The 14,707-nt window shown below is 43.9% G+C and overlaps 1 protein-coding gene and 1 long non-coding RNA gene across 20 annotated transcripts in view; one reads left to right on the top strand and one right to left on the bottom strand.

The window, feature by feature from the left end:
- Positions 1-383: 383 nt before the first annotated feature.
- On the bottom strand, positions 384-6,973 carry LOC118146242 (uncharacterized). Of its 5 annotated transcripts, XR_013521852.1 has the most exons (4): positions 6,198-6,973; positions 5,120-5,471; positions 3,167-3,385; positions 384-1,158 (listed from the first exon to the last, which is right to left on the bottom strand). It is a non-coding gene; the product is annotated as an uncharacterized LOC118146242 (long non-coding RNA). The 5 variants fall into 5 exon arrangements; XR_008474239.2 differs by having other exon boundaries at positions 384-3,385; positions 5,120-6,033; XR_008474240.2 differs by having other exon boundaries at positions 384-3,385.
- A 106-nt stretch (positions 6,974-7,079) lies between these two features.
- Positions 7,080-14,707, top strand: part of CABIN1 (calcineurin binding protein 1) — a 161,899-nt gene continuing 154,271 nt past the window's right edge. For 7 of the 15 annotated variants that reach the window (XM_054239497.2, XM_078336360.1, XM_054239499.2 and 4 more), the window contains exons 1-2: positions 7,080-7,132; positions 7,634-7,730. The gene's annotated coding sequence lies outside the window, so the exon portion shown is untranslated. Of the gene's footprint in view, positions 7,493-7,633; positions 7,731-9,120; positions 9,237-14,707 lie in introns of all 15 variants that reach the window. The other 8 variants (XM_078336367.1, XM_035267522.3, XM_078336338.1 and 5 more) reach the window with 3 other exon arrangements.

Raw genomic sequence — 14,707 nt, 5'->3', positions numbered from 1 at the left:
TAGACTCAAGAAGCTATGAATTCAACCACAGTGTAAAGTTCTTCCCCACAATGCTTTATTATTGTTATAGCTCCCAAGAGAGTACTGTCTAGCCGTGACAGAAGCCTTCAACTATGTCACCTTTTTCAGCTCTGGAATTCTGACACCACCTGTCACCCCCTCCTAGCTCATTTCCCAGGTTTTGTTCTTTTTTTCATTTTGTTTCAATATTCTATTGTATCTGTGACTTTTGGGCTTCAAATCTGTTTTGGAAAGAGGAGAGGCACAGGTAATATAATGAATGAAGATGCTTTTCCTCCCTGGTTCTAAGTCAAGCTTTTCCAACCTGCTGGAGGGCTTGGCTTTGAATGTAGCTCAACACAAACTCACAAACTTTCTTAAAATATTTGAGATTGTTTGGTGACTTTTATTTTTATTATTTATTTATTAGTTCATCAGCTATCCTTAGTGTTAGTATTTTATGTGTGGCCCAAAACAATTCTTCCAACATGGCCCAGGGAAGCCAAAAGATTGGTTATAACACACAGCCCATCATTTAGCAACTGCTCATGATTTAGCAAGCTGTGGAGCCGGGTAATAACCCACAGCTGTAGGTAATAACACACAGCCTGTTAAAACTCTCACTCTGAAGGAAGAGACTCCCCAAACAGGTTTTGTGTGAGCAACAAGGCTGTTTATTCACCCGGGTGCGGGTGGGCTGAGTCAAAAGAGAATCAGTGGAGGGCAGTGCGGTAGAAGCTGGTTTTATAGGTCTGCGGTAAGCAGTGGAAAGTTACAGAAGTTACAGTTTAGGGTAGTTTTTTGCAAGCTGGGAGGGTGTTGCAGGGTCTGGAGTCATGAGGTTGACCAAGGTCAGTTACAAAGTCCAATGGCCTTATCAATCAGGGCTGGAACAAGAAACAATAGAAGAATGTCTCAAGTTAGTTAGGCACTGCAGGGACTGATCATCTTCCTCTTTCCATGGTCTTCTGGGGTCGTCATATGACACCGTCAGTCAGCCTAAAAGACCTTACATTCCTGTCTTTTTATATTAGTACTATAAAGGAAAAAGAAGTGAAGAATGGAAGGCAGAGGAATATCAGGAAGGCCGGCCCAGAGGGGTGATTGGGCGATGCTTCTCAGGGCTTCTTTGAGTGGGCTTGGGGGCAGCTCAGAAACCTAAAAATGGGAAAGAATTTAGACTGCTGAGAGATTTTGGGGCAAAGGTTGATATTGTGGGGTTGTTAGAAGGAGCATTTGGCATATTGACTGACTGGTTATAGCTTGGATACGATTTTGTAGGAATTGAGAGATTAATCAGAAAACACAGGGTCCAAATAAGAGAAGGAGAAAGATAGGTATCAGAGGACTAAGGATTGGAGGAAGCCATGACTCCCAGTTAGAGAGTGTCCAGCCAGTCCAGTCAGGTCCAGAATAACCATTTGCCTGATTAGCAAGCTTTTGGGCTCTGTCTTTTAATTTACTGATGGCATCATATACAAGGCCAGACTGGTTTACATAAAAACAACATTCTTCATTTAGAAATAGGCAAAGACCTCCTTTTCCAGGAGTCAGTAAATCAAGACCTCTGCGGTTTTGGAGGACAGCTGCAGCCAGGGATTTACTTGAGCTTGAAGGAGGGATAATGATTGAGGTAATTCTGCAGTGCTAGCAGAGAAACCATTAGAGAGGCTACGGGAGGAGACGATTGAAGGGGTAAGGCCTGCTGTGCCCGTGCCGAGTGCAGTAGTAATTCCTAACCCTACAAGTAAGGGGATCAATGGAATGATCTGCTTGTGTTGTGTCAGGACCACAGGGGGAACAGGGAGGCTTTCGTTTCCATTGGCAAACTGAATTTTGGGAGTAAGGAAAACTAGGGTACAAGTGCCTGTCCGGTTGGTAGGAAGGCAGATGTAAGAAGGAGAACCACCGAGGAAAAAAGTCCTTGGCTTAAACAGAACTGAAAAGGCAAGTAAGTGTTCTGAGGGGGTGGGCTTCGGACCCAAATGCCAAGGGAACCAGCAAGGGCGGCAGCTGTTAAAGGTTGCAATGGAGTTTGGTAGGGTAACTGTGGAGGAGAGCATTTGTTTTCATGGTGTATGAGGAAGCGTGTGCTATCTAGAACTGCTCACTTTCATTAACAAGATTGGGTATGAGCAGAGAATGGGAGTGAGATTAAGAGTGAGTAGAAAAGGGCCAGGCGCGGTGGCTCACGCCTGTAATCCCAGCACTTTGGGAGGCCGAGGCGGGTGGATCACAAGGTCAAGAGATCGAGACCATCCTGGTCAACATGGTGAAACCCTGTCTCTACTAAAAATACAAAAAATTAGCTGAGCATGGTGGCGCGTGCCTGTAATCCCAGCTACTCAGGAGGCTGAGGCATGAGAATTGCCTGAACCCAGGAGGTGGAGGTTGTGTGAGCCGAGATTGCGCCATTGCACTCCAGCCTGGGTAACAAGAGTGAAACGGTCTCAATTAAAAAAAAAAGAGTGAGTATAAAAGAAGAGGACTTTATCCGGGTGGAAGAATTGGAGAGTTCCCTGCCACTGAAGATTATCCACTCTAAGAGAATTAAGGGTGGCAAGCTGAGGGTAAAACCATGAAGTATCACTTGTAACTGCCTGGAGGAAAAGTGTAAACCAGCAACTTTTTTTTTTTTTTAGATGGAGTCTCGCTCTATCGCCAGGCTGGAGTACAGTGGTGTGATCTCAGCTCACTGCAACCTCTGCCTCCCAGGTTCAACTGATTTTCCTGCCTCAGCCTCCTGAGTAGCTGGGATTACAGGTGCGGGTGGGTGCCACCACGCCCAGCTAATTTTTGTATTTTTAGTAGAGACGGGGGTTTTACCAGGTTTGACCAGGATGGTCTTGATTTCTTGACCTTGTGATCCACCTGCCTCGGCCTCCCAAAGTGCTGGGATTATGAGCGTGAGCCACTGTGCCCGGCCTAACTAGCAACTTAAACAAAAGCAGGGCGTGTAAAAGTAAATGAGTACCGTGAATTTCAGCGCAGTTAGAAAATAGAAACAGACTTTCTGAGGTGTAGTTTAAGTAGTAGGGGCGACCGTGTTAAATAGTGGTGTTAGGAAAAAGATGCCTAGTGAAAGTAAAAGGTATGTTAGGTTTGTATAGGGTTACTCTTCCACCTTGGGCACATGGGTGAGTTTATAAGAAGTGAGAGACAGTACTTGCGACTTCCAGGAGGAGGCGGAGGAGTCAGGCCGATTGTCTGATGGCCACAGCTTTATCCTGGAATGATGGACCCACTGGAGAGGGTAGACCAACAGCAGTTGGGGTACTATAGACGATCAGGAAGGGTCCTGTCCACCAAGGTTGCAGAGACCAAGGGGTGAGGCTTTTAACTAGGGCTGACCTTCCAGCTAGGGTGTTTTCATATGGCCAGGTACCTGGAGTGGTAAGAGGAAATTAGCAGACTGGTGGATTTCATGTCTGGCCTGTTGGAGGACTGGTGTCTCGAATAAGGTTAGGCCCAAGCAGAAAGGTGTGGCCATATAGGAGTTCCAAGGGGCTATACCCTGTGGCTTCTTTAGGAGTGGCTTGAATCCTGAGTCCTCTGCAGTGGATAACTCCAGCCTTGGCTGGAAGGAGAGCAGCCTTAAGGAGGGCCTTTATTGAAGGGGCATTGATAATAGAGGACCCTTGTGTAGTGAGAAAACCTCCTTCTGCCCATATAACAGCATGGTGGTGTAAGATGTGAGAGGCGTACTTAGAGTCAGAATAGATATTAACATGTAGTTCTTTGGAAAGAGTAAGAGCATGGGTTAAGGCCAGCAGTTCAGCTTGCTGAGAAGTGGTAAGAGAGGGAAGTAGGGCAGCCTTGATGATAGAGCAGTGGGATACAACAGCATAGCCAGCTTTGGCCAGTGCCAACTGACTGGGCTTGAAGAAACTGCCATTAATAAACCATGTGTGGTCTGGGTCTGGAATAGGAAAAAGAGAAGTATGGGGAAATGGGGAGGATGCTATATGGATTAGAGAGACACAGTCATGGGGTTCAGAGTTTGTGTTAGGTATTAAGAAAGACCGAGAGCGAGGGTTACAGTGGGTGTTTCAATTAACAGTGAATACAGTTGGAGGTGAGGGGTGGATAGTAGGCGTGTAAGGTGTGAAGAAGAAACCAAACTTTGGAGGTTGTGAGAGCTACAGAGGGTAAGTGGGGCATAACCTGTGATTTTGAGGGATTCTAAGAGTATCAGGGTGGTAGCTGCTGCTGCTCGTAGGCATGAGGGCCAGCCGAGGACTGTGAGGTTAAGTTGTTTGGATAAAAAGGCTACAGGCCGTGGGTCTGGCTCCTGTGTAAGAATTCCGATGGCACAGCCTTTTATTTCTGCTGTGTAGAAAGAGAAGGGTCAAGAGGAATTGGGGAGTGCTAAAGTAGGAGCAGTCTCTAAGGCCTTTTTTAGAGAACGGAAGGAAGAATTGGGGAAGGATTTTTGGTCTATGGGGTCAGACAGGCTTCCTTTTATAGGTCTTGGACTAGCCTGTAGGATTTGCCTAGTTTTTGTATAGATAGGATAGGGGAAGAAATTTGGGCTTTGGAAGGGGATACGTGATACTCCTTTGAGTATAGATGCTGAAGAAGCAGGAGGGTGAATTAAAAGGCCACGTTGTAATAGATGGATGATAACAGGCTTTAGGCCTTTAAAGCCTGTTGTGGGATGGGGTACTGGTGCTGGACAGGGTAAGGGTGGTTAGGTTTTAAGGGGATGATGAGGGGTGAATGACTTGTAGCAAGGGATGGGGAGGTGGTGTTCCACACCCTAGGGTTAAGGTAGCGGGACGTAAGGGGAGCTATTGAGGGAGGTACGGGTTCTGGGAGGAAGGCGGCAATGAGGTGTGGCTGTAGCCCAGGAATAGTGAAGGAGGCAATTTTGCTAGGATATCTCAGCCTAACACGGGAACTGGACAAGCGGGGATAATTAGAAAAGAATGTGGAAAGGAGCGCTGGCCTAATCGACACCAGACTTGGGGAGTTTTGAGAGGCCTGGAGGCCTTGCTGTCAATTCCCACAACAGTTATGGAGGCCAAGGAGACAGGTCCTTGAAAAGAAGTCAGTGTGGGATGGGTGGGTCCGTGCTGATTAAGAAGCAGATGGACTTACCCTTCACCATAAGAGTTACCTGAAGCTCGGAGTCCATGATGGTCCAGGGGGCTTCCAAAGCAGTCTGGCAGCGTCAATCTTCAGTTGCTAAGTTGAGAAGTTCTGGAAAGGAGTCAGCTGGAGAATATTGGATTTGAACTCCAGGAGCCTTGGGAGTGGCTGTAATATGAGCCATACAGTCCGATTTCCAGTGGGGTTCCCCAAGGACAGGACACGGCTTGGAAGGGGCCTTGGGCTGTGAGCATTTGTTAGCCCAATGTCCAAGCTTTTGGCATTTGAAGCAGGATGGAGCCCCAGGCTGTGGGCTCGCCTGGCCCAGTGAACAGTTTCTGGCCATTTGGAATCATTGTCTAATTTGTATTGAGGGCAGTCTGTATTACAGAAAAAATTAGACTTTTAGGTTTCCGATCGGGCGACAGTTGAAGAGGTTTTAGGTTTTTTAGGACACAGGCTAGAGGGGAAGACTGAGGAATAGAGGGCGGAATACTGCCCATAGCGAAGGAGTTTATATATATATATATATATATATATATATATATATATATATATATATATATATATATAAAGACGGGGTTTCACCATGTTGGTCAGGCTGGTCTTGAACTCCCGACCTCAGGTGATCCGCCCGCCTTGGCCTCCAAAGTGCTTGGATCACAGGCGTGAGCCACCGCTCCTGGCCAGAGATAAGTTTTAAGGAAAGGAGTAGAGACCAGGAGAAGAGGCGAGCAGCTACCAGGGTTTTCAGTAGGCATCCCTGACGGATTCTTGGACTGTAATGTGGAAGGCAGGCGTCCGTGCGATTGACCAGACCCCAAGGGAAGACTGTCTTCCAGAGTCCATGACCACGTCAGTTTGTGAGCTAGAGGGAGAGACTTGTCTCCTCTGGCTCCACACGGATAGCGTGTCTCCTTTTTCTCTACTAGAAGGAGATAGCTTTGAAAGGAAAAGAGAGAAAGAGAGGGAAAGAATTGTCTCCTCTGAAGTAAAAGAGAGAGGAAGAGATATGTCTCTCCTTCTCTGAAGAAAAAGAGAGAGGGAGAGAGAGACAGTTGTTCCCCTTCTCTAAAGGAAAAGAGAAATGGGGGGAGACTGCTTACCCAATCTGAAGGTGGCTGTTCCTCACGCTAAGCGGGAGCTGCTGAGCTGGTCTGATGTGTCGAGGTCTCAGGTGGGTCTCTTCCCAGAGGGGGAAGAGGGGACAGGGGGCTGGTCTCCCCACAGGAGTATCCTTGTCCGGGTTTTCTGCACCAAATGTTGAAACGCTCTCTGAATGAAGAGACCCCCTCCCCCGACCCCGGCCAAACAGGCTTTGCGTGAGCAGCGAGGCTGTTTAGTCACCCGATGCAGGTGGGCTGAGTCAGGAAAGAGAATCAGCAGAGGGCGGTGCGGTAGGAGTTGGTTTTATAGGTTTGGGGTAAGCAATGTAAAGTTACAGAAGTTACAGGTTAGGGCGGGTTTTTGCAAGCTGGGTGGGGGTCGCAGGGTCTCGAGTCACGAGGTTGACGAAAGTCAGTTTCAAAGTCCAATGGCCTTATCAATTGGGGCCGGAATAAGAAAACAATATTAGAATGTTAGTTCTTCTGTTGTTAGAAGAGTTAGGCGCTGTAGGGGTTGATCATCTTCCTCTTTTCTTGGTCTTCCGGGGGTAGCCGTGTGGAGCCGTCAGTCAGCCTACAAGACCATACACCGCCCATCATTTAGCGACTGCTCAGGGCGCCAGCTGTGCAGCTGGGAGTCCGACTGAGAGCTGGTGCTCTGAGCCTCCAGCACGCGAGGACCAAGAGCGGGAATCCGGAACCAACAAGCTCCACTCCCGCATTTCACAGATTTCACAGACACACACCGCTCCAAGGGTAGCTGTCTGCAGGGTCCCAGCGAACTAGTCCGATAGGGCGGGAGAGGGGCGCGTGTGCCCACACTGATTGGTTGGTGCAGCCGGCACCGGAGCCAATAGGAGCGCGCCTTATTGTCAGGCGCCCAGCCGACTGGCGTGGTGGTCGGGAAGGGCTGGCTGTTGCTGTGGAGACGCCTGGTGAGTTCCTGGAAGGCTGGATTGAAGGCTGTGCCGGGGTTGGGGGCGACGCTGGGCAGAGCCGGGGGTGCGGGTCAGGGGGGCTGCAGGCGCGAGGCTGGGTTACGTGAGGACGCTGGGGGTTTCGCGGGCAGCTCTAGAGCCACAGTCCGGGAAACTGAGGCCGGGCTTTCTGGCTGCCTCGCGGGCCTCTTTAAGGCTCTCGCCGCCGCCCTGAGGTGCCTAGAATGGGTTTCAGCCTTGGGGGGTGGTTCACAATAACAGCAGGAGCCACCATTGATTTGCTGTCTGCTGGATGCAAAGCCCAGCGTTAACCCTTCACTCGCGACTTTCGCTTCACCTTCACAGCAGCCCTGCGAGGTGAGTGCCGTTATTAGTGCCATTTACAGGGGTGGAAACTGAGGCCGAGGGAAGGTGAAATGACTTGCTACAAGCCACCCAGTGGGTGAGCGCGACTCTAGACTGAAAATTTTGACTATTCTGCTCACTGCCTCCCCGCAGGAGGCCGGCCCTGGCCAGATGAAACTCACCTGACATTCCCAAGGTGTCTGCACGAGTGGCTTTGGGAGTTACTGAACTCTTCAGGACCTGGGTACAGGTAATAAATGTGGGACCGTCGGATTCCATGTTCCTTCTGTGTGATTATTGTGGTTAGAAATAGAATGTCCTTAGAACGGTCTCGTTCAGCAGTCCTCAAACTTTGTTGTAAATATATTAATGTTTACATTGTTATAGGGTAAATATAATGAGTATAATACTGTTCATAGTAGTTTAGCCTTGGCGGGGAGCGTACTCTGTCTGCTCAAGTGTGGCAATGTGTGGATACAGCCAAGGACAATACACAAGAGAGTGGCTGTGTTGCAATAAAGTGTTAATTATGGGGACCGAAATTTTAATCGTATATATTGTTTATGTAATTTTCATGTGTCATAATTTTTTTTCCAAATATTAAAAACAATGTAAAACCCATTCTTTGCTCCTGGGCTGGTTAGCCTGCCTCATACATGAGGGGACTGAGACCCAGAGACAGGCATCTGTGTCATGTCAGTCCCGCAGCCAGGGCAGTGCCAACTGGGTTTAAGACATAGGCTCCCCACCTTCCAGGCCAGAAAACACCCCCAGTTAACACTCTGGATCAGGGTGCTGAGGTGTTCAAAATGTGCTATCCTTTATCATGTGTTCTGAGGCCATGGAAACCATACTCTAACAGGTTTGATAACTTATTAGCTTAGACTAGTAAGTCTGCTGAATGTGCTGCTATCTGAGGAAACGCAGCTGCTGGGCTGGGAGTCAGAAATGAATAGATAATTTTCTTTTTCATGATTTTCAATAGCTATTTTTTTTTTTAAAGCTCCTTTTAGTGAGTTTCTTGGGTTTGTGGTGAACAATACATAAATGGTCACCGTCCTCACATTGCTTACAGATGATAAATGTATAATCCAAATGGTTATTTATTAATTTATTTTTTATAGAGATGGGGTTTCTCCATCCTATAAAAACCTCCAGCCTGGGGTTTCTCAGGCTGGTCTTGAACTCCCGACCTCAGGTGATCTGCCTGCCTCAGCCTCCTGAACTGCTGGGATTACAGGCGTGAGCCACCATGCCTGGCATGGTTATTTATTTTTAAGCTTTTTAAGCTAATTTTAGATTTAGAGAAAAATTGCAACAACAATACAAAACATTCTCTTATGTCCCTCACCCTGCTTTCCCTAATGTTAACATCTTACATAATTATAATACAATTATCAAGAACAGAAAGCTAGTGTTGGTACAGCATTATTAACTATATTACAGACTGATATGAATGTTACCATTTTTAAAATTAAGGTTGCGGTTTCATTCCAGGATTCTATCCAAGAACCCATGTTGCATTTTAGTTATTTCTCGTTGGTCCATAACACTTCCTTAGACTTTTCTTGTGTTCCTTGGCTTTGATGCTTTTAAAGACTACCGATCAGTTATTTTGTCTAATGTCTCTCAATTTAAAGGTTTATCCAGTGTTTTCTAATGATTGGGGTGAGATTATGCATTGTTGGCCAGAATAACGCAAAGACGCATTATCTTGGTGTCTTTCTCAGTGCATCAGATGGAGTCCAGGATACTGGTATGTCTTATTACTGGTGATATTTTGATCTATTGTTTGCTTGGTGTCTGCCCGATTTCTACACCATAAACTTAGTATCCCTTTTTAATTAATGAGTCTATTGGGAGACATACTTTGAGAGGATGCAAAGTTTGGTTCTCTACGAGTTTGTGCCCACTGACTTTAGCCTCCATCTGCAGTTCTTTGTGGTGTTTGCCTGAAGGTAATTATTTCTCTTTCCTTCTACATTTATTTATTAAGTCAAGTTCCACTGAAAGAAGAACTATCCACTCTCTCTTTTTTTATTTGTTTGTATTAGTGTAGGCCAGGGATATGCATTGTATTCTGTGAGTTAAAATTCACTGTCATTATTTTGTTGCTTACTGCTCCAGCATTGGCTATTCAGTTGAAGGTCTCCTTCAGGTTGGCTTCTGTAGCCTATCAACCGGCCATCATCTTTTTGTTATTGTTGTTGTTGGGCACTTACTTTATGACACCTAAAGATGTTCCAGGTTCATCTTGTGTTTTCTCTGTCCCAACCCTGGAATCACAGTTCTTTTTGTCTTCAGCCTCACAGTATCCAGTCAAGATACTGTTTCTCACAGTTACTTAGTTTAGTTCTTTTCTTCCTCATGCCCTTCAGAGTGGCCATGTTAGTTGTAATAGTTAGGTTTATTGTTAGTGTTTGTATTTCATTTTGAGTTCCCCCTATATCCTAGTTGATTTTAGTTTATTTTTGGGGTATGAATTATGACTGATTTCTGATAGTTAGAGCTACACACAAAGGTATACTGAAAGAACTTTCCTCCTCATGCCTAGTGCCCTGTTCCCATTTGCCCCTTCTTTTCACCCCTTCCCTATATACCCCGTACATCTAACTTTGGTATCTGGATTATCTCATATTTCTTTTGCACAAGTGAACAGATAGCTGTGTATTTTCTTTTTTTAAAATTATATTTTCTTTTTTTTTTCTCCTTTTTTATCGTACTTTAGGTTCTGGGGTATATGTGCAGATCATGCAGGATTGTTGCATAGGTACACACATGACAATGTGGTTTGCTGCCTCCATCCCCCTGTCACCTACATCTGGCATTTCTCCCTGTGTTATAGTTGTGTATTTTCTCATATCCTCTTCTTTCTTATACAAAGGGTGACATGCTATAGATAATTGTGTTTGCTTTTTTCAGTTAATAGTATGTTTTAGGTGGAGTGGGGTGGCTCACTCCTGTAATCCCAGCACTTTGGGAGGCTGAGGTGGGTGGATCGCCTGAGGTTAGGAGTTTGAGACCAGCCTAGTCAACATGGTGAAATCCTATCTCTACTAAAAATACAAAAATTAGCTGGGTGTGGTGGTAGGCACCTGTAATCTCAGCTACTTGGGAGACTGAGGCTGGAGAATCGCTTGAACCTGGGAAGTGGAGGTTGCGGTGAGCTGAGATTGCATCACTGCCCTTCAGCCTGGGCGACCAATTGAGATTCCATCTCCAAAAACAAAAACCAAATAGGTTGAAAGGTTGTTTTGAAAATCATCCCATATCTGTTCATAGAGATCTTCATTCATTTTTAAAAACATCTTTATTGAGGCCAGGGTCAGTGGCTCACGCCTGTACTGAGCACTTTGGGAGGCCGAGGTGAGCGGATCATTAGACCAGCCTGACCAACATGGTGAAACCCCATTTCTACTAAAAATACAAAAAAAAAAACTAGCTGGGCATGGTGGCACATGCATATAGTCCCAGCTACTAGGGAAGCCGAAGCAGGAGAATCGCTTGAACCCAGCAGGTGGAGGTTGCAGTGAGCCAAGATCATGCCACTGCACTCCAGCCTGGGCGACAGAGCGAGACTTCAAAACAAACAAAACATCTCAAAAACAAACAAAAACATGTTTATTGAGATATAATTTATATACCATACAATTCACCCATTTAAGTATCAATTCAGTGTTTTTTAGTATATACACAGACTTATACAGGCATCATTACAATACACTTTGAAACATTTTATCACCTCTAAAAGAAACCTTGATCCATTAGCAATTAACAATTACTTCCTATCCTGTCTTCCCCTAGCTCTAGGCGACCATGAATCCACTTTCTGACTTTGTAAATTTGCCCGTTTTGGACATTTCATGTAAATGGAATCATACAATATGTGGTATTTTGTTACTGGCTTCTTCCACTTAGGATAATTTTTCATGGCTCATCCAGGTTGTCAGTGCTTTATTTTTATGGCTGAATAATATTCCATTGTATGGATATACCACCTTTTGTTTATCCATTCTTCAGTTGATGGACTTTTGGGTTTCTACCTATGCATTATTTTGAATTATGTTTCTATGAACATTGCCTCATTAATTTTTACAGCTGCATATTCCTTCATTGTATGAATGTACCATAGAATGTACCATAGAGTAGATGAATAAACTATTAAATAAACATTAAAATTTATTTTATGCCACTGCACTCCAGCCTGGGCGACAGAGCGGAGTGTCTGTAAAATTTATTTTATGCCACTGCACTCCAGCCTGGGCGACAGAGCGGAGTGTCTGAATAAACTATTTTAATGTTTTAAATAAACATTAAAATAGTTTATTCATCTACTCTCATATCTATGGCCATTTAAGCTGCTTCCATTATCTTGCAATTACAAACAGTGCTGCACAGTGAATAACCCTGTGCATCTGTATTTTTGTATTGTTGGAGGTATATATTCAGGGTAGTTTCTGGAAGTGGAATTGCTGGGTTGAAAGGTAAAGGGATATGTAATTTTCTCAGATATTGTCAAATTTCCCTCCAGAAGTGCTGTACCAATTTACCCTCCCACCAACAATATATGAGAATAGTGCCTGTTTCTCCACAACGTCGTCAACATTGTATGCTGACATGCTTTAATTTTTGCTAGTGTGAATTGGTGAGAAATAGTATCTACTGTTGTTTTAATGTGCATCTCTCTATGAGTGATTCGAACATTTTTTCATGTTTTCAAGCTAGTTGCATCTTCTTTTGTGATTTATCTGTTCATATTTTTTCTCCATGTGTCTACCAGGTTTTTGTTTTGTTCTTCAGCTTTTTAAAAAAAAATTGTGACAAAATATAAGCAATATACATTTTATATTTTAACCATTTTTTAAGTGTGCCCTTTTGTGCCATTAAATACATCCACATTGTTATGCAGCCATCACCACCTTCCATCTCTGAAACTTTTTTCTTCTTTCAAACGGAAATTCTGTATCCATTGAACAGAAATTTCCATTCTTCCCTCCCCAGCCCTGTGGCCACCATTCACTTTCTGTTTCTATGAATTTGACTACTGTAGATACCTTATCTACATAGACTCATACAATATTTGTCTTTGTGACTGGCTTATTCCACTTACCATAATGTCTTCAAGGTTCTTCCATGTTACTGCATATGTCAGAATTACCTTCTTTATTGTAACATGTGTCAGGATTACCTTCCTTTTTAAGGCTGAATAATAAATATTTCATTGTATGTATATACTATATTTTGTTTAGCCATTCATCTGTTGATGGACAGTTGGGTTGCTTCCACCAGTCTCTCTCTCTCTTTTTTTTTTGTAGCTCCAGCTTAAAGGAAGCTACCTTTTGAGTATTGTAAATAATGCTGTGTCCCTCAGTTTTAAAAAATTATTTCTTTATTTAAAATAGTGTGGTGCTCTGTCACCCAGGCTGGAATGCAGTGGCACGATCACGGCTCACTGCAGCCCCAATCTTCCACTTCACCTGCCCTGAGTAGCTGGGACTACAGATGTGCGCCCCCATGCCCTGGCTAATTTTTAATTTTTTTGTGAAGATGGAGTCTCTCTGTGTTGCCCAGGCTGATCTTGAACTCCTGGCCTCAAGCAATCCTTTCACCTAGGCTTCCGAAAGTTCTGGGACTAAAGGTGTGAGCCACTGTGCTCAGCCTGTTCCTCAGTTTTTAAGAGCTGTTTGTATATTAGGGATATTAGTCCCATGTTAGTGGTATATATTGCAAATATTTTCTCCCAATTTGTTAGCTTTTAATTTTTTTTCTGACCTTTTAAATGATTTTTTTTTTTTTTTTTGGTCATGCAGACATTTTTAAAGTTTTATGTAGTTAAATTTATCAGCCTTTTTTTTTTTTAAACTATCTCTGAATTTTAAGTCATATTTGACCCCTGCTACTTAATACTAAGTATTAATACAAAGATTAGAGAGGAATTCACCAATATCTCCTTTAGCAGTTGTTTGGTTTTATTTTATTTTTTTAGACAGAATCTCACTCTGTCACCAGGCTAGAGTGCAGTGATGCGATCTCGGCTCACGGCAACCTCTGCCTCCCAGGCTCAAGCGATTCTCCTGCCTCAGCCTCCCATGTAGCTGGGACTACATGCCCGTGCCACCATGCCCAGCCAATTTTTGTATTTTTGGGGTTTCACCATGTTGGCCAGGATGCTCTCCATCTCTTGACCTCGTGATCTGCCCGCCTCAGCCTCCCAAAGTGCTGGGATACAGATGTGAGCCACCAGTACCTGGCTGTATGGTTTTATTTTTTATCATTTAGATTTCTAATTCTTCTTGTGAGTTATCTTTTTCCAACAGTGAATACTGTTCCAGCAGTATTTAGTACAAAGATCATCTTGACTGTAGTGATTTGAGATGCCATCTTTTCCATGTTTTTTATTTCCATATGTACTTGAGTCTAATTCTGGACCTCATCTTTTTGTTTGTATATGCACCAGTACCATGCTGATTTAATTATGAAGGCTTTGTATAGTATGGTTTCATGTCTTATGCCTATCCCCCCTTACAGTTTTTTGTTTACATTGTTTTCCTAGTATTAAATTTTTGTTTTTCCGTATGAATTTTAGTATCATCTTGTCTATTATGTTGTCAGTATTTGTATTGGGATTGCATTGAATATATAAATTAACTTGGGGAAAACTGACATCTTTATATTTTTGAATTCTGTCCAAGAGCAGGGAATGCCATTTCATTTGTTCAAGTTAACTTTAGTGTCTTTTAATAATGTTTTAAAATTTTTCTTGCACTTTTTTTTTTTTTTTTTGAGATGGAGTTTTGCTCCTGTTGCCCAAGCTGAAGTGCAGTGGCACGATCTCAGCTCACTGAAACCTCTGCCTCTCAGGTTCAAGCGTTTCTCCTGCCTCAGCCTGCCAAGTAGCAAGGATTACAGGCATGTGCCACCATGCCCGGCTAGTTTTTTATTTTTAATAGAGACAGGGTTTCTCCATGTTGGTCAGGCTGGTCTTGAACTCCCGACCTCGGGTGATCCGCCTGCCTCAGCCTTCCAAAGTGCTAGGATTACAGGAGTGAGCCACCACACCCAGCCTCTTGCACAGTTTTAATTTATTTTTAAGTATTTAATTACCTTGTTGTTATTTCGAATGGGATTTTTCTCTACCATAATGTTTTCTTTTATGGTTTGTATATATGAAGGCTATTGATTTTTATTTATTAATCTCATATTGTGCAGCTTCACTGAGTGTTTTTG

This window comes from Callithrix jacchus, chromosome 1 (assembly GCF_049354715.1).
Source record: "Callithrix jacchus isolate 240 chromosome 1, calJac240_pri, whole genome shotgun sequence".
NCBI lineage: Eukaryota > Metazoa > Chordata > Mammalia > Primates > Cebidae > Callithrix > Callithrix jacchus.
This window is presented reverse-complemented; position numbering and strand designations above follow the sequence as displayed.